This window comes from Sparus aurata, chromosome 19, assembly GCF_900880675.1.
Source record: "Sparus aurata chromosome 19, fSpaAur1.1, whole genome shotgun sequence".
Taxonomy (NCBI): Eukaryota; Metazoa; Chordata; class Actinopteri; order Spariformes; family Sparidae; genus Sparus; species Sparus aurata.
Genome location: NC_044205.1, coordinates 26,068,869 through 26,085,227, shown reverse-complemented (window position 1 = coordinate 26,085,227; position 16,359 = coordinate 26,068,869). Strand labels below are relative to the sequence as shown.

General features: G+C 48.7%; 1 protein-coding gene across 5 annotated transcripts in view; it reads right to left on the bottom strand.

The window, feature by feature from the left end:
- Positions 1-15,490, bottom strand: part of LOC115570074 (cadherin-6-like) — a 74,126-nt gene extending 58,636 nt beyond the window's left edge. The window contains exon 1 of one of the 5 annotated variants that reach the window (XM_030398336.1): positions 15,177-15,490. The gene's annotated coding sequence lies outside the window, so the exon portion shown is untranslated. Of the gene's footprint in view, positions 1-3,990; positions 4,075-13,507; positions 13,636-14,310; positions 14,418-15,176 lie in introns of those variants that run through there. The other 4 variants (XM_030398339.1, XM_030398338.1, XM_030398337.1 and 1 more) reach the window with 4 other exon arrangements.
- Between the last annotated feature and the right edge of the window lie 869 nt (positions 15,491-16,359).

Sequence of the window (16,359 nt, the reverse complement as noted above, 5' to 3'; positions counted from 1 at the left end):
TGCAAATAAGGCATCATCTTGTTTAAAAAATTGCACAAATTAAGCCCAAAATAAACTTTTTGTACATGAGAAACTGTAGATTTCACTTTGCACCACTCCGTAAGTCAGATATACAGTCAAAAGCCATAAAAAAAGTGAATTTCCGCCATGTTTTTAGGAGTAAAATGCTCTATAAATCAGGCTGTGAATGATATATGAACACACTCTTCTGTGAAAGACCTTCAGATTATAGACAGGAATAAAACTGGGAAGTTTGCTGCTTCTTGCTGCTACTGAAGTAAAGATTTGTGGCTCAGAGTCTGAGAATATGTCCTTTAACGATACGTATTATGACAGAGACAGCGAATAGGGTAAAAATTTAAACTCATAGATATCAAGATGAAACTTACCAAGTTCTTAACTTAGAGTGAGACAATTACTTTTTGCATTAAAAGTTTTATTCAGTTTCATGTTTAAATATACAAACGAGGCATTATATAGTTTTAAAAAAAGCAGAAATCTGAACATTGGATGAAGGCAGGCTCCTCATTTCATATCTTAATATAACATTAAATCTGAAAACACTGCCAGTAGATATAAAATTGTACATTCTCAACATGTTAGATATGAAAGTCTGAAGGTTTTACAGAGGGAAATGTGTAAAAAATGTCTTTTTTATCAGCCCACGAATCAGAAAACACCGTCAACGGCAAAGAAAAGGTACATTTGCGCCGTTTTTTTCAGGAATAAATGAAATATAAATGGGGTTATCAGCGATACATGGACAAACTCCTCTGTAGGAACCTTCAGAATATAGATAAGAAGAAAACTGTATGTGTGTTTATGGTTTAATTAAGTGCCAATGAATGGACATTTTATGTTTACAAAAACAAACGAGGCGTTATCCAGTTAAACATGCCAGTTTTCTGACATTTCAAGGACAGAAATGTTTTATTTTCTTGATGTATTAGAGTCAACAGACATCTGAATTAAAAATACTTATATAAAAATGTCTTTTGGGGCCATTTTCTTTATACTAGTTTCAAGAGAAGACGCGCCATGGCAGCGTTAGTGCCTCCTCGTCGCCTCGGAGGAAGTTATTGGATCTGCAAACGACTGGAAGCGGAGACATAAAGAAGGCTTTCGGTGCGAGACCTTTATGTCGACTGATGTGTTTGATCAACGTCCTGATCGTACATGACAGCCATGTGAGACTCTGCCTTTGACTGAATGACAGTAATCCAAACAAATTAGCTCATACGATCCCGGCCCCCCCCCCCCCCCCCTCGCCGTCTGAATCAGGGGGAGTGTCCCCCACAGCATTCATCCCAGCGAGCCGCTCCAGAGCTCACTGCAAACACATTACCTTGCCTCGCTGCCCAAATGCATACCAAATAACCCATATAAATCATACAATCTGGGCCAAGTCAATGAGAGCCCCCCTTTCCCCTTATTTTCCCTGTTTTCTGGGTATTTCCGCCGTGCCATCCTTCAGCCGAGCCCGCATCACTCAGTCCGAAAAGCTCTCACAACCGTCGCCGCCGCCGCCGTCATCGTCGGAGTGGCCCAGTTTAGAAACCCGCAGAGGGCTTCCTGAAGTAACCCTTCCTCTAGTGCTCTTGATTTCATGTCTGCACAGTCTGGACTAAATTGCGGGTTGCCAGCTCTCTCTCTCTCCGGCTCGCTCTTTTTCGGCTCTTGTCTTTCAGCTCACTCCTCGCACTCTTTCTGTTTTTCTCTCTCCCCGTTGTCACTTTGACAAAAAAAAAAAAAAGAAGAAGAAGAAGCAAAGATGGAGCTTCTATGAACTTGCAGCACTTGTTTGTGTGCTGTGTTTACCGTCGGGCCATGTGACGGCTAGCCGAGGACCCTCCCAGCGTATTATTTTAAAGAGTCCCATCTACTCTCTGAAGTCACTCCAGATTCTTTTAGTGTATTAGGGCAGCAGCGTTTTGTTCCAGCTCCAGTCGCCAAATAATGACTCTTTCAGCCCAGAAATACGGTTTTGAACTGTGTCATCATAAACAACAGAGACTCGCACTTCTTCTTCTTCTTTTTTTTATTTTTTAAGCGAGCACTTTTCTGATACCACTTCTCAGAAATTAATTGACTAAATGGGGAGCTTAAAAGTCATTATCTCCCTTTCGCCAGTTCTCCAATCCCGCGCTAGGGGCTAATAAATGGAGGTTTGATTCCGCTAAATGTCCTCTCGTGGAGATTAATAACGCCTGGTGCCATGGTGGGCAAACAGATGTGGTCATCCTCACGTCGGCGGCGGCGGCGTGGGGGAACAAACGGGCACGAGACGGAGAAAAAAAAAAGGGGGGAATAATAGCTCGATGGCATTCAGCCGGTGACATGTAAGCATCCTTCGGTTGTTTGCTTCCCTGTGTTGTTCACCGGCGCACATGTTTGGTCACCAGCGGGCCGTGTGGTCTAACACAGCTCTCCTCTGAGGGGCTGACAATGGCGGAGGAGGGGAGGACGGAGGAGGCTCAATGGAGGGGGGGGGGGGGAGTCTGCCGGCTTCCTGCTTCCCCCCCCCCCCCCCCCCCAGTGTGGCCTTTGTGGTGATACACTGGTGGTTATGGGAGCCTCCGTCTCCATGCAAATCAGCCTCCCAAGTGTGTGCAGCGAAGCGCAGCAGTCTGTTTTTCTCTGTGCGTTTAGCCCCGCCGCAGTCTGGAGCAAAAGGCCAGCGCCGCATCAACGCAGGAGTAACACTCACATTTAATCCGCTAATTAAAAGCCGTTATCTTTATATCAATATCTCTTAATAATATCACCCCGGCCAGGGTATAAGATCGACGCCTTTTTTTTTATAAAGACGAATAGCGGGTCTCTGGAAGCAGATGCATTGATTCAAGGCCACATAAAAAGGTCAACCTCGGCGCGGTGAATTGAAAAATCAGCGGAGGAGTTGTGTTCCCACGTTTTGTCTCGGCCTCCTCCTCCTCCCCCCCTCGACTCCCCCGTCGTGACAATTACGCGAGAGAACGCGTCGTGGAGGCGCATTTCCATTCTGTGCGGCGTATCGACTGTAACAGCGGGTCAGCAGCCAGGCGGGCTGCAAACACACAACACTAAATAACACATGGAGCTAAAACAAAGACATCACACACCCTAAAATATGGCCCTAATAAAAGGCAGCGCCTGAGAAAATGTGTCTTCCCCCCTCGACTAAGAGTAATGACCTTTCCTAGAAGCCCACCATAAAACAACACGGCGACAGTTAGGAGCACCTGTTTTTACATTATTAATAGTCGAGGCTTCAGAGGAGCTACAGACGTGCGCCGACGCTTTTGGCTTCTCGTCTGTTCTTAAATCGGTCCAAGATTCTCCCGAAACAGCGCCCGACTAAAACCACCGAGGCATCCGAGTGTTAAGAAAGCCATTTGTGACAGGGAGTATCAGCACAGCCCTGGGATACGCCAAGAAAAAAACCAACAACAACAACAACAACCAAACAAATGAAAGTAATATGAATTGTATGAATAGCGTTCAGGAATAAGCCGCGCGGCTTGCGATGGCATCGGAATCGAAACGCCTCGTATAAATACATATTTCGTTAGCGGAGGAATGAAATGTGAGGATTTCTCTCTGCCGCGTGTTTGAATCCGTCCTGCAGCACCGCCGACACACTTCTTCTCAATCCAATCACGTCAAAAGGGATCCGCGGCGTCCTCAGAGACGGACAACAGACGGCCATGATCTCCTCTGACCTTAACTGTGACTCATGTTTATTTACCGCGGCTAGTTATCCCTGAGGGACGGCGGCCTCATCACCGAAATGAGCGCCGCCGCGGCTTGTTTCCCTTCTTTTTTTTTTCCCTTTCCTTTTTTTCATTGCCACTCCTGGGGACGGACGAACTCTAATGAACAAAGAAGCCTGATTGATCCGAGTTAGCATTTTGATTCCCGAGCGCTGCCAAGACACACGATTCAATATGCTGGCACGCCATCGGAGCACCCCTTGAACTTTGCTGTACACACATCTTTAATCACACTCACCTTTTTCTCGTGGCTGGTGCGACTTCCAGCTTATTTGTAATTACCGAGCTCCTCGGGGGGGTTGGCTGAACAACAGGCCCCGGCCATAGGTCACGGAGAGGCACTGTAGCCGGCCATATGGGCTCCGGGCCCGGGGGCAGAGAGTGGGTGGACGCCGGCGTTGGCACTAAGGGGGGGGGAAGTTACCGGGAGATTGAATTATTCCGAGACACGAGACAGCCTTATCGAGCGGCGGCCACATTGCACTGACGTTTTCACCCCAGTTTCTATTTCCCATTTCACACCTGGACTATCGCCAGATAGGATATGTTCAGCCACCTCGTTTTACCCCCAGATTCACAATCGGCAGCCACCAGTCAAAAGAGGGTATAGTGCGTTATCTATCGCCACCTCACCACCCTCCCCCCTCTCCGTCCCTAAAACCCCTGTCCCCTGTCTCCCTCCCTCCCTCCCTCCCTCTCTCCCCTGTTGTTACCAGCGCGGCAACAGCATGGTGTTATTACAGATAAACAATCAATACTGCATTAACGCGTCCGCGGAGGCTACCTGGAGTTAAACAGGCAGACGGGGGAAAATAATTCAACCCAATGTCATGGGCGGACTTCAAGCAACTAATCTTGCTCATGAACTGGCAAAGCGACACACACACACACACACACATATATAAACATATATATATGTGTTGGAAATTCAGCCTGCTCTCTTTCATTATCCTCGGCCATCATTTCTTTGTGTTTGAGGTCACCAGATACATTTCTTTTCCTTCCTCCGCTCGCTGGTCACAGAACGAAACCCCACTGCATTAAAGAAGTAATACCCTACTTTATAGCAAAGGTGACCACGGATATTGGAGAGCAGGGACCCATACGATCGATTTGGAGCGAGGAATGGAAATTTTAACATGATTCCCAGCCAGGCATTTTAAACTCCCGCAGTATTGGACCCCCCTCTCTCTCTTTCTCTCTCTCTCTCTTTCTTGCTCTCTCTTTTTATTTTTGATGACTGCTTCCAATCCGACTTACTGCTCCATTTCAGAAATATTCTGATGACGTCTCTCTCTCGGTGGCGTTGGCGGCTGTGTGGTCCTGCTACTCTTTTTTTTTTGTGTGCAGCACATTTGCATCGACATTCTCGACGCCACCATTGACAAAAAAACACACACACACACACACACAAAAAAAAGAAGAGGGAGGCTTTTTGTCTCAAACCCTCTGTGAAAAAAATGAAAACAAAAGCGTTCTTATGAGGAGGCCCAACAAATAGTCCCCTCTCTCCCAGACTGGAATTAAATACTCCTCATTCCATCCTCATTCATTAGCCCCCCACGCCCACAAACCCCTCACACACACACACACACACACACGAAATAAAGGAGTTGGACTTGGCTGAATGATTGCAAAGACTGTTTACTAATACTGCTGCTCACTCTGCTTTATTACAGCGTGCCAGGCTTTCCATTACTGCAAAGGGAGAAAGAGAAAGAGAAAGAGAAGGGGGGGAGGAGGAGCGGAGGAGGAGGTGGAGGTGGTGATGGAGGAGAGGGGAGCGGACTGAAGAGAAAGGAGAGCGAGGGGGAGAGGGACTGCCAATGTCAAATTAAAAGAAGAAGTAGAAGAAGAAGAAGAAGAAGGAGACGAGAAAAAAAAAAAAAGAATGGCTCAGTTGATTTACACCTTCATTACTCTCCCCTAACTCTGCTTATTGCAAATCATGATGCTGCTTTATGAGCTGAATCCTCTATTACGACAAGGCCGGGAAGACGGCGCTTTAGTCCATAAAGCAACCGTACAGTAACCGCCACCCGGCAGCGCCCGGCCCACTCATCCTACCGCCGAAAAACTTGTTCTAGCGCTCGCTCCTTCCGCTCCCTCGATCGTCCCCTCCCTGGCCTCGTGCCCGCGGACAACACACCCAGAGTTTTCTCCCTCTCTCTCTTTCTGATGCCAGATGTCAAGGAAGTATGAGTTAGTGAGCGCGCGGCTCTGCGGCTGTGTCGGCGAGGAACTCACAGCGAGTGTTTAATGTGAAGCGAGCTGTGCCATATTTAAGTCAACAAACACGAAAAAAGGCAGCGGAGGTGTGTGTTTACCGGCTCCCCGCCGCCGAGCGAGGAGGGAGGAGGTGCTACTGATGCGTTTACTCCGAGAGGTTTTTCTGAGAAATGTTTGTGTATTTAGACAGAGAACAGATTTTTTTTTTTTTTCTCGACTTTTATTTAGTGTACCAAAGGGAGGTTGCACTCTTTCTTGCAGTGATCAGAATCTGGGTCCGTCCGTGTGTGTGTGTGTCTGCAGCGAGCTGAAGAAGAAACGGTCGAGGAAGCCCGGGTGCAGGACCCAATAAATCAGCAGATAGGTTGAGGCGTGTAGGTGAGCACGGGTGTCAGCGTGCTGATGTAAACAGGGCGCAGGGTGCGTGAGACACACTGGATGGAGGTTTGTTATGTGTATGTAACACGCTGCTCCGGCCTGGCCTGTCTGACTCCCATCTGGAACAGGGTTGACAGAAAAGTTGACAGATGCTTCACCGACGTCCATTATTTATGAGACGGAGGAGATCCACACTGCATCTCACAAGCGCCCGCTCCTGCTACCGTAGGTCGACTCCTGACATTGTAGTCTGTGTGTGTGTGTGTGTTTGTCTGTGTGTGTCCATGCATACATACACACACACACACACACATGTCAGCCACATGCTTCCTTGTGTTTCACGTGGGAGGGCTGATGGGTCGGTCGTCCGCTGCGCAGATGCACTTTTTTTTGGCGTTGTGTTTGCTTAACGACCCCGCCTCCCACTTCCAGCGCGACCCCTGACCTCTGGAGTGTCACTAAATCCCCGCTAGACAGGCAGCAGCCCTTCAGCTCCTGCATGGAGAGGACTGTACACCAGCAGACTGCAGCTCTCTTAAAACCCACTTAGAGGCTTACAGCTGGGAGGCCCGACCATCGGATTGAATTAAGGCTATGATTAATTGAATCTAGTGGTGACTAACTTGAGTGACTGATGTCTCGCAGGACCAAAGGTCTAGACACAATGCTTCAGAATAAAGCTGTATTCATTCATACGGTGACATCACAGGCAGTTTAAGCGTGCCTCAGGCATGGATGGTTGCCTCTAATATTATTGCTTGGAGTGCTGCTTTAAGCCCAATACCACCGGCAGCACTGCTGCTGCTGCTGCTGTACAGAGCGCCAGTGTTAATAAGAGGCGCAATATAATTAATACAAATGGAATGTTTAATGCAATTTTTCCATTTCAAAGAAATTCCCCCGGCGTCTTTTCCCAACAACGAAACCCAAACTCTCTCGCATTGTCCTCGGGCAAACAATAACCCAAGTTTGGCATTACCTTCATTAGATCAAACTCAATTATTGCAGAGCGCTCGCAGCTCCTCCAGCTCACAGCCGGACTCTGAGGCTCTGCCTGCTCCGGCAAACTGGAAGGTCCTCCGGCAGGTCCTGCCCCGCTTCGCTGTGATGGACAGCAACGTCAAACAGTAATTGGAGGCCTGCGAGACCCGTACACATCCGTTTGTCAGTTATTCGTGTCAAAGCTCGGTGTGCAGCTGTTGGGGTTCTCAGAGAGTGACCTTTTCTCAAAGGGGACAGGTCTCCCCTGACTGCCTGAGAGACGCCCTGGGTATTATTCGGGCCCGATACAGTAGCGCGCTGCTATTACTGCTCGTCCCATGTCGCTGCAGAAAGCTCGTATTGTGTCCTTCCCTGAGGAACGCGCGGTCCCAGAGCGGCGCGGGCGCTTTGATTTTCGGCAGGTAGGTTTTTTGCGCGGAGGTCTTTTCTATTTTCCCCCCTCGCTCACAATGAACCATCCTAATGTTTTGAGAAGTCGCAGAACAATGGCAGAAACCTCTCTTTTTCACTCTGGGGATTGAAAGTAAATAGGACCTTCAGCTGATGTGTTTGCCTGTTCATTTACAGCACCTCGGAATCCCGCTCGCACATTGTACCTCGGCATGACAAAAAAAAAAAAAAGGGGAAATCACAAAGGCATTCTGCAGGACAATGGCGCAGCGGAGGAAACGGCCGGCACAATGGAGTCCAGATATCATTCACGACGTAGACAGGAGACCATTATCCACAGAAGGAGGGGCCGCCGTGTGAAGGTGACAGGTCTGGGAGACGGAGGGATTGTGCGCACCAAGACAACAGCCTCCCTGAAGCCTAACCTATAAGGACAGGTTTTCGCAGCGCCAGTGCCCGCTGGCTTGAGGTGTTACACGTCATCTGCAATAACCTGGATCATTACTCCTGGAGGCTGTTAGAGGAGGGGGGGGGGGAAATCACATCACTCTGCTTTCACCGCTGCCAAGAAAAAAATTGACACGCTAAAAGTCACACAAAGACACGCCGCGATATGTGCACGAGGGCCCACAAACAAACACACCCCCGCGCCCCCTCGTCGCATCTCACACTCGCAAACAGACGCACACACACGTGATCGCACGCCCGCAATCTATCACATACTGTCACCGGGTTCCTTGGGGGGGGTTAACATACCGAGTGGCATCCCAGCATCGTCCCACCAGCCAGCGTCGCCTGGAGCTGACAGCTCTCACTGCGGCTGCCTCGCAGGAGTAAAGTAAGCATCATTATCGCCTTCGCCCCGCCATACCTCTCTCTCTCTGTACTCGGTACATAGCATAGCACTCCTTCAAAGTCTCCCCCTCTTTTATCCACCAGTCGACCCCTTTTCCCTTCACCCCCTTCCTTCTGTCTTCATTGTGCTCCAGTCAGTTGCTAATGCTCCTTGTCCTGTGGCTGGACTCTCTGATCTCCTATTACCCTCTCGTCATCCGACAGTCAATATTATCCCCCCCGCTTTCCGTCCCGACCAATCCGACCCTCGCCTTCAAGCCTTTCGCTTTCACAAAAGTCTCAAAAGTCAGATGGACAATGTTGCCCCCCCCCCCCCCCCCCCCCCCACACCACTCCTTCATGCACTCGCTCGTCTTCCATACACTTATTAACTGGCTGTCATGTTCAGCAGCCTTCCCCCAGACAGTGTTTAGCGTTCCTCAGTCCACTTACTGCAGCCAGAGTTAAGCCTCTGGGCTTTGCACCGACAGGAATCCAACTAGAGGGGGGAAAGGCAGGACCTGCGGACATGATCTGTCTGCTGCACTCACTCACACTCTTCCTCCTGCACGAGCTAACCTGCGGGCTGCAACGCTCGCATCGTACAGCACATCACCTCCAGGATGTTGCTGTCGGACAACGTGCAGGAGCAGATGACCAGATTAAGGAAATCTGAACCTCTTAGTTGGAAGAAAGTTGATTTTTTTTTTCAAATAATTTGGGATCGTAGGTCCCAAATGTCCCGAAAAAACGTCCCGAGTACTTGACAAGCTCGGAATGAGACTCAAAAACTTCAAATCGAGTGAAAAATGTATCTTTTCTTGAAGTTTGAATAGTTGCAAACTTTCACCTTGAAGTTTTGACCCCCAATTCTGACCGAAAGTCAGTCAGCTTTGTTTACGATTAAAGCCCGAGCGATATATTGCTTGAACGATACTGACAGCTGATATTAGCCTCCCGCAGATATATCTGTATTGGCATATATGCTCGACTGATAGGTGTCAATATATTTATTCTTGATGTAGAAAAGATGCTCGGGATCAGCTGTAATTTTATAATTCTGAGTAAAGTTTCCTTATTTTCATTTTTGTCCGTAAAGTTTCTTGTTGAACTGTTAATATCTTGCCTTCTACGAAGTTCGTGTCTTTTCCGCGAGGTTTTGATCACCACATTTGAGGAATCATTGCAAAAAATAATGAGTATTTGTGAAGATATTCTGCATACATGCTGTAAAACCATCAGCTGGTAGATCAACGTTGGTATCAGGCCCCAAAAATCCAGAACCAGTCGGCCTCTTTTTGCATCTGTGGTAAAACAACCTCAACATGACGACAACTGCAATCAAGAATGGACATTTGCCAGCGAAGTTCTTCAAAATAAGTGAATCGATCAGGTGACACAAACCTCGTTTCGCAAGGATTTGTTCACCTGAGCTGTTCTAGATGTTATACAGGATCCCTGGAAGTGAGGGAAGTTATTAAAGTTGGTACCCTGGAGCTCCAACCCGATGATGATGACAACTCGAGGTGTGATACATCTCTGAGGATTTCCTGTCCTTTACCCTCGCGCTGTGTTAAAATCCCAGGCAAGTGAAACAGAGAGTTAAAATCCTCTCCACGCCAAACGCGAGAACGGCGACGCCGCTCCCGAGATGCGAATTTGACAAAAGAGGTCTATTTTTACATGAAGTTTATTCTAATCTTAAAATGAAAATGTAAATCAGGGGGAGGGCAGATTTTTTTTTTTACCTCTGCCGAAGGAAGTTGTGCTGTCAGCCCTGTTAGTTAATCTGTGTGTCAGCAGGGTGTCTGGGAAAAGAACAAATTCCCATGAAATGTGGTGGAGAGATCAGCCCGGAGCCGGCGAAACAGCTGATTAGATTTCGATAGCGATCTGGACCTGTGATTTCCACTATTAAGATGATTATTGTTTCTCTCTCCTCCCCGCCCCTCCACACACACACATATATCGGACGTAGAGATTTAATTCCAAATCCAATCCACATCCCTGACGGTGCACTCGCAGGGGTCAGGAAATCGATTTCACCTCGAATTTTAAGAAAGAAGGGGAGCTTCGGTGTCCTTGGAGGCGGCTTCCCCCTTCCCCAAGTTTTTTTTTGTGTGCTCCTATTTTTGGTGACACCCTGGACAGAATTCCACTCCCGGGCTCGGACTCGGCATTGTGTGGCGGCTACAATACCTGGATTTGTCATCTGCCTCCCCCCCTCTTCGCTTCTCCATCCTCTCCCACAACCTTCCCGGGGCAAAAACGGTGTAAGAAACGCGACGTGGCTGGTGGATATACTTTCATGCCCCTGCTTTACCAGTGTCATTTCGGCAACTCTGAAATTGTGCCATGGTCTACGGGGCTTTGTTGTAAATCACTATCTCCCACTGTCAGACTGCCGTCTGCGGTACACTGTGGACGCCTGGCTTTCTGCTGCCTCCTGGGTGACTAATATATCTTGTTAAATTGTGCTGAGAAGCGTGCGGAGAACTGTACACCTTCCCTCTTTGTACTGTGTTTGTTTGCTGTGCGTTCCTGCCTGCATGTGCGCCGACTTCAAAATGTGTTCCCCCCTCCTCCCTCCTCCCTCCTCCATCCTCCATCCCGGTGTGTCTACGCTCCCCGACTGGATAGGTAGGTGTCGTGGTGGTTGGCGGGGGGAGGGCGGAGGGGAGGATGTTACTTTTGCAAATATGTTTCGCTAAACTCCACAAGTCTGTCAGGCTTTGTTGGTAATTCAGTTAGATTGCTGTTCGGCCAGCTCCTGCTCACCACCACCACCACCACAGTATCGCAGTTGTGAAGCCATCTCTCAGCCACTTCATAATTAGAAAAGCTGTGGAGCCAAGCCACAGTTTGAGGGGGAAGAGGGAGGAAGGAAAAAGAGAGAAGAAGAAGAAGAAGAAGAAGAAGAAGAAGCTGTTGGCAGACTGCATTATTCAACATTGGCAGCAATTTAGTCTGTCTCCCGCCCCAAAGACATGAATCTAAGTGATTTCATAGTCACATCGGTTCCTAGTGTGCCGCACTGTATAAAGCTGGACTCTTTCTCTTATCGCCGGCTCTTAAGCCGCGCACTGTATACTATCAGCCGCATCCAGCACTGTACACACAACCACACACACACACACACACACAGATACACAACACAATGCCACCCGAGCACTTTGAAAATAGATTTATGTGTATATTCCTGTGTAATTGGTGTTCTCCTGCACAAAGCAGGCGAGAGATAATTAGCCATTGTTAAGTGAGGTGTAAACTGTCTGATCCATGTGCATTTATCTTCCCAGCACACGGAGAGAAAACAGGCCCTTTCCCGGTGGAGGTGGTGGTGGTGGTGGTGGTGTGTGTGTGTGGGGGGGGGGGGATTGGTGACGCTCTACTCTCCTGGACGCCGTCCAGCTCTCTCAAATCCCTTTTTCCGCCGAAACCTGTCGAGAACTGCTCATTCGTACGTCTTTTTTTTTTTTTAAGTCGCAGCAAATTCAATCCGAGCCCAGGGTTGACCTTCACGGGGGGGAGGAGGGGGGGGGAGTGAGGGGGGGGAGCAAGGTGACGCCGGCCACCGCCAAGAGATTTGCAAAAAACAGAAAAAATAGGAGCAGACGTCACGTTTCTTCTCCCGGTGTGTGTTGCCGGGCGAGAGGAACGTCTCCCTTTATTTTGGTTTCTGTGCAATTACGGTTCTGACTGCTCCGTAAATAGGCGTCTCTGAAGGGAATCTGTCTCATTAGTAGGGAGCAGTTATTAAGTTGCCATTGTGCCTGCAGGAAATTTGCTCTAATGGTCACAAGAAGCCTCAAGAAATCAAAGACAATGTCATGGTAGCGGAGGAGGAGGAGGAGGAGGAGGAGGAGGAGAACCGAGAGTCAGATATGCCACTTTCCTCAGGGTGAGTCTATGCTGGACAGCAGGGGGCATTGTTGTGGGGGAAAGATAGAAAAGATAAAGAAAAGAAAAGACAGAGAGAGAGAGAGAGAGAGAGAGAGAGAGAAGCCCAGTTGGCTGGCGCTGAAAGTAGCAACTCCAGATAAATATTTGGCACGAGCAGAGCGTCTTCGGAGGAATCCCGGAGCACTCGCGGCACAAACCACGTCATGATTTATTATCGCATCCTACAGACCGTGACTAATGCACTCAAACAATCAAGGTGCATCTAGTGAGCTGCGATGGCCCCCCGAGGGTGCCTCTGTGCCGCCGACTTCAAAACACGCCAAGCGCACGCACACGCTTTGAAGCCACTCGCTGTGCACGCAGGCTCAACAAATGTCCACAAGTAACCCGGGCGCAGGACCGCGAGGGCGGAGAGGAGGCCGGGGAACGTTTCCCCCCTCGGCAACAAACGCAGGGATATGGTTTTATTAGCTCCAGATGCCTCGCTGAAGAGCGGACTAGAAAAACGTTCAATATTGTGAGCGGGACACATCAAAAATGATGCTGCCCATCTGGAGCACAAATAATGTAATCAACTCGGGTCACCGGCCATCATCGTCTGGCCGTCGGGTAAACCCGCCATTCCTGTGACGTCACGGCTCGCGGGGACAGAACAGGATGGAGGCCGGGGCCCCCTGACGGATCCAGACTGTTTTTTGCGGAACATCCCCCGAGCTGCCTGCACTCGACCCCGGTGGAGGGAAGATATTTGTGAGAAGAGGAAGATGAAATGTGAGCGACTGTCTATTGTGATCTGAGTTGTGCTTTAAAGAAACATGCGCGTGGCTCTGATGTGTCCGTCCCCCCCGCCTGTCACATCGGCTCTGCACCGCCACGTTCAATGTCTTCATACAAAAATCCGCCTCGCACGGCTCGGACATACGTACACGTATACATCCAAGCTGTATGTGCATCACACGCACACACACACACACGCCCTGGCAGGAGCTCTATTTGCAGAGCCGTTAAATATTCAGTACCTGCCGTGTTTCCTGTACGACTTTGATCAGCCACAGATTCTCCTCTGTCCCTTTCATCTCTGAACTTCAAAACCAGGCGTGTGGGAAAAACCTGGACCACAGAAACCTGTTCTGGTTCAGACAATCTCCGCTCAACAAGCTGCTCCTCGCCTCCCGGAATCAAGCAGGAAGTTGTTCCAATGAAAGAAGAAGAAGAAGGAGAAGAAGAAGTGAACATACTCTTTACAGAAAGTAAAGCATCTTTGCCCAGTCTCCCCTGATGAGCCCGTCCTTGTTTGTAATTTAAAAAGCATGTGTGTGTGTGTGTGTGTGTGTGTGTGTGCAGAGGAGTGATTATTGCGGAATATTCCCGGGGTGGTTTTGACAACTCCCCCAAAACAACTTCTTGGCCGCCTTCAGGCACATTACCTCAGGCTTACATTGAGCCAGCGCAATAACTAACATGGAGCAATCTGCTTGCAACAGGGAGGAAAAAAAAAAAAAAACTTTCCAAAGCAGCAGCAGCAGCAGCAGCAGCAGTGTGCACCGCCTCGCTCTGCTGGCAAGTCACTCTGTAAGTTAAGTTCATTGTCTGCATTATTCAGCATGCAACAGACATTAAAACACATCCACTGCCACATGACTGATATCAACACACACACACACACACATACAGGAAACTTGACTGAGGGTGCCCCCACCTCCACCTCCACCTCCTCCACCCCACACCCCAAAAATATAATCGCCAGAGAGCCAGGCCCTCTCATCTCTCCAGCCAGTACAAAAAAAGGCAGCAGGGCATCACAGTGAGACTGCAGGCAAACCTCAGATAGACAGACAGTCATCCCGCCTTTATCAGAGCGCGCTGTCCCACCTGCATCGATTCGCATCCCGTGGATTTGCCACCGGCTGCAGCAGAGATCATCGGAGGAGGAGAGGGAGGAAATAAATCCTCCCCCCCTCCCACCACCACCACCACCACCAACACCCACCACCCCCACCCCGACGGATTCAAGCGAGCGTTGCAGAGGCCTTAAGTGTCACGCGTGACCAAAAAATAAAAAAAAATTAAAAGCATGAAAGAGATAGAAAAGAAAGAGGCAAAGGTTGGTTATCTTTTGGAGCACGCAGGGCAAAAACGCGCCGCGTCGTGCGGGACCTCCACCGACACACGGATGACAATTACGCACGGAGCCGTTTGGGCACACACACACACACACACGCACACGCACCAAAAAATAAATAAAAGTTGATCGAAGTGCAAGTTGAAAGAACCACCAGCAGACAACTTCATTCAAACTCATTTCACATTCAAAGCCTCCGGTAATTAGGCGATGTGGATTTTGCTTTTTTTTTCCGAGCGCTTTCACTGAAACACGAAGACGAAGCGCTTATATAAGCAACTATCTCTGCACAGGTCACTATTATCATTATTATTATTATTATCATTATCATTAAGAGTGTGTGTGTGTGAGAGAGAGAAAGAGAGAGAGAGGGAGGGAGGGAGGGAGAGGGAGAGAGAGAGAGAGAGAGAGAGAGAGAGAAAGAGAGCAGCCCGGAATAACCCGGCTCGGACAAGAATCAGAATCTGCTTCCAACGCTGCGTAAAGGAGAAGTGCGAAAGAAAAAAAACGAGACAATTCCCCCGCAAAGAAGAAGTTACACCGCAATAAAAAAAAGCCCCGCTCACCTGATAGTGAAGTTCAGAATCGAGGAAGGGAGGAAGGTGGTAGATGTTTTTTAAAAAACGCGTCCCGGAGCTGGAGAGAAGGAGAACAAGGCGCACGGTGTATCCGATCACTGCAGCCTTTTTCTTTTTGTGTGTGTGTGTGTGTTGCCCGTTGTTCCACCTCAGCTGCGCGTCTCAGTCGCGCTGCATCACTTCTCGCTGTGTTGGATGTCAGGGAGGCTGAGAGGAGGCTGAGGGGACGCAACCCTCCCATTGGCTGCCATTCACAAGTCCCCAGCAGAACACGGCGGAGAGGAAAACACACACACACACACACACACACACAGAGAGAGAGAGAGAGAGAGAGGAGAGAGAGAGAAGGGGAGGAAAGAGGAAGAAAGGGGGGAGAATGAGAAAAGAGAAGGAGGACAGGAGCGATCAAAAAAAACAAAAGATGGAGATGGAGAGGGATTAACGCTCATGCGGCGCTGCGTTTCAGAACCGCACAGTTTAATAATTATAACGCTTTTGTGCGTGTTTCTCTCTCTCTCTCTCTCTCCCTCTCTGTTGCAATTTGCATAATCCCTGATTTAATAGTTGCAAAGTCAGAGGTTGAGTGTGGGTTTGACTCGATCAATAAACAGATATTTCTGTAGAAAAGAAAAAAGCCTCCAGTCAGACGCGCACGGATCATGTATGACCATGCAGTGCTGCAGCAGGAAGCAACCAGCAGCACGTTTTGCAGAGAGTTACAAACTCCAGTTGGAGAAATCACAATCGAGCCTGCGATCTGAATAAATAATCTGCTGCAGCCGGCCGACATGACCCAGATTAAATGTCACCGAGCACGTTACTTCATGTTGCAACTTTAAATTGGTTTAGGTTGTGTGTTTTTTTTTTTTTGAGAAAAGGCACTCGGTTAGGGTTAGGATAAGATCACGGTTTGACCTAAAAATGGCGGTTTTGGTCCCCACGATCGCAGATGGTGATGGTCCGACTGTCCCGAGACAAACAGACGTTTGTTCCCCCCAAAAATGGACCGAATTGTCCCTCGATGTTCTTAAGAAAATGGTTTTGGTCGCCACAAAATGAGCCAGAAACATCTGTGAAATTCTACGTTCTAGTTGATTGTATCATATTTAACTGTAATGAGACATTTTGACTAGAAAAAGTCAAATATTCTTGTTGTGAGTTTGAGTTTTGC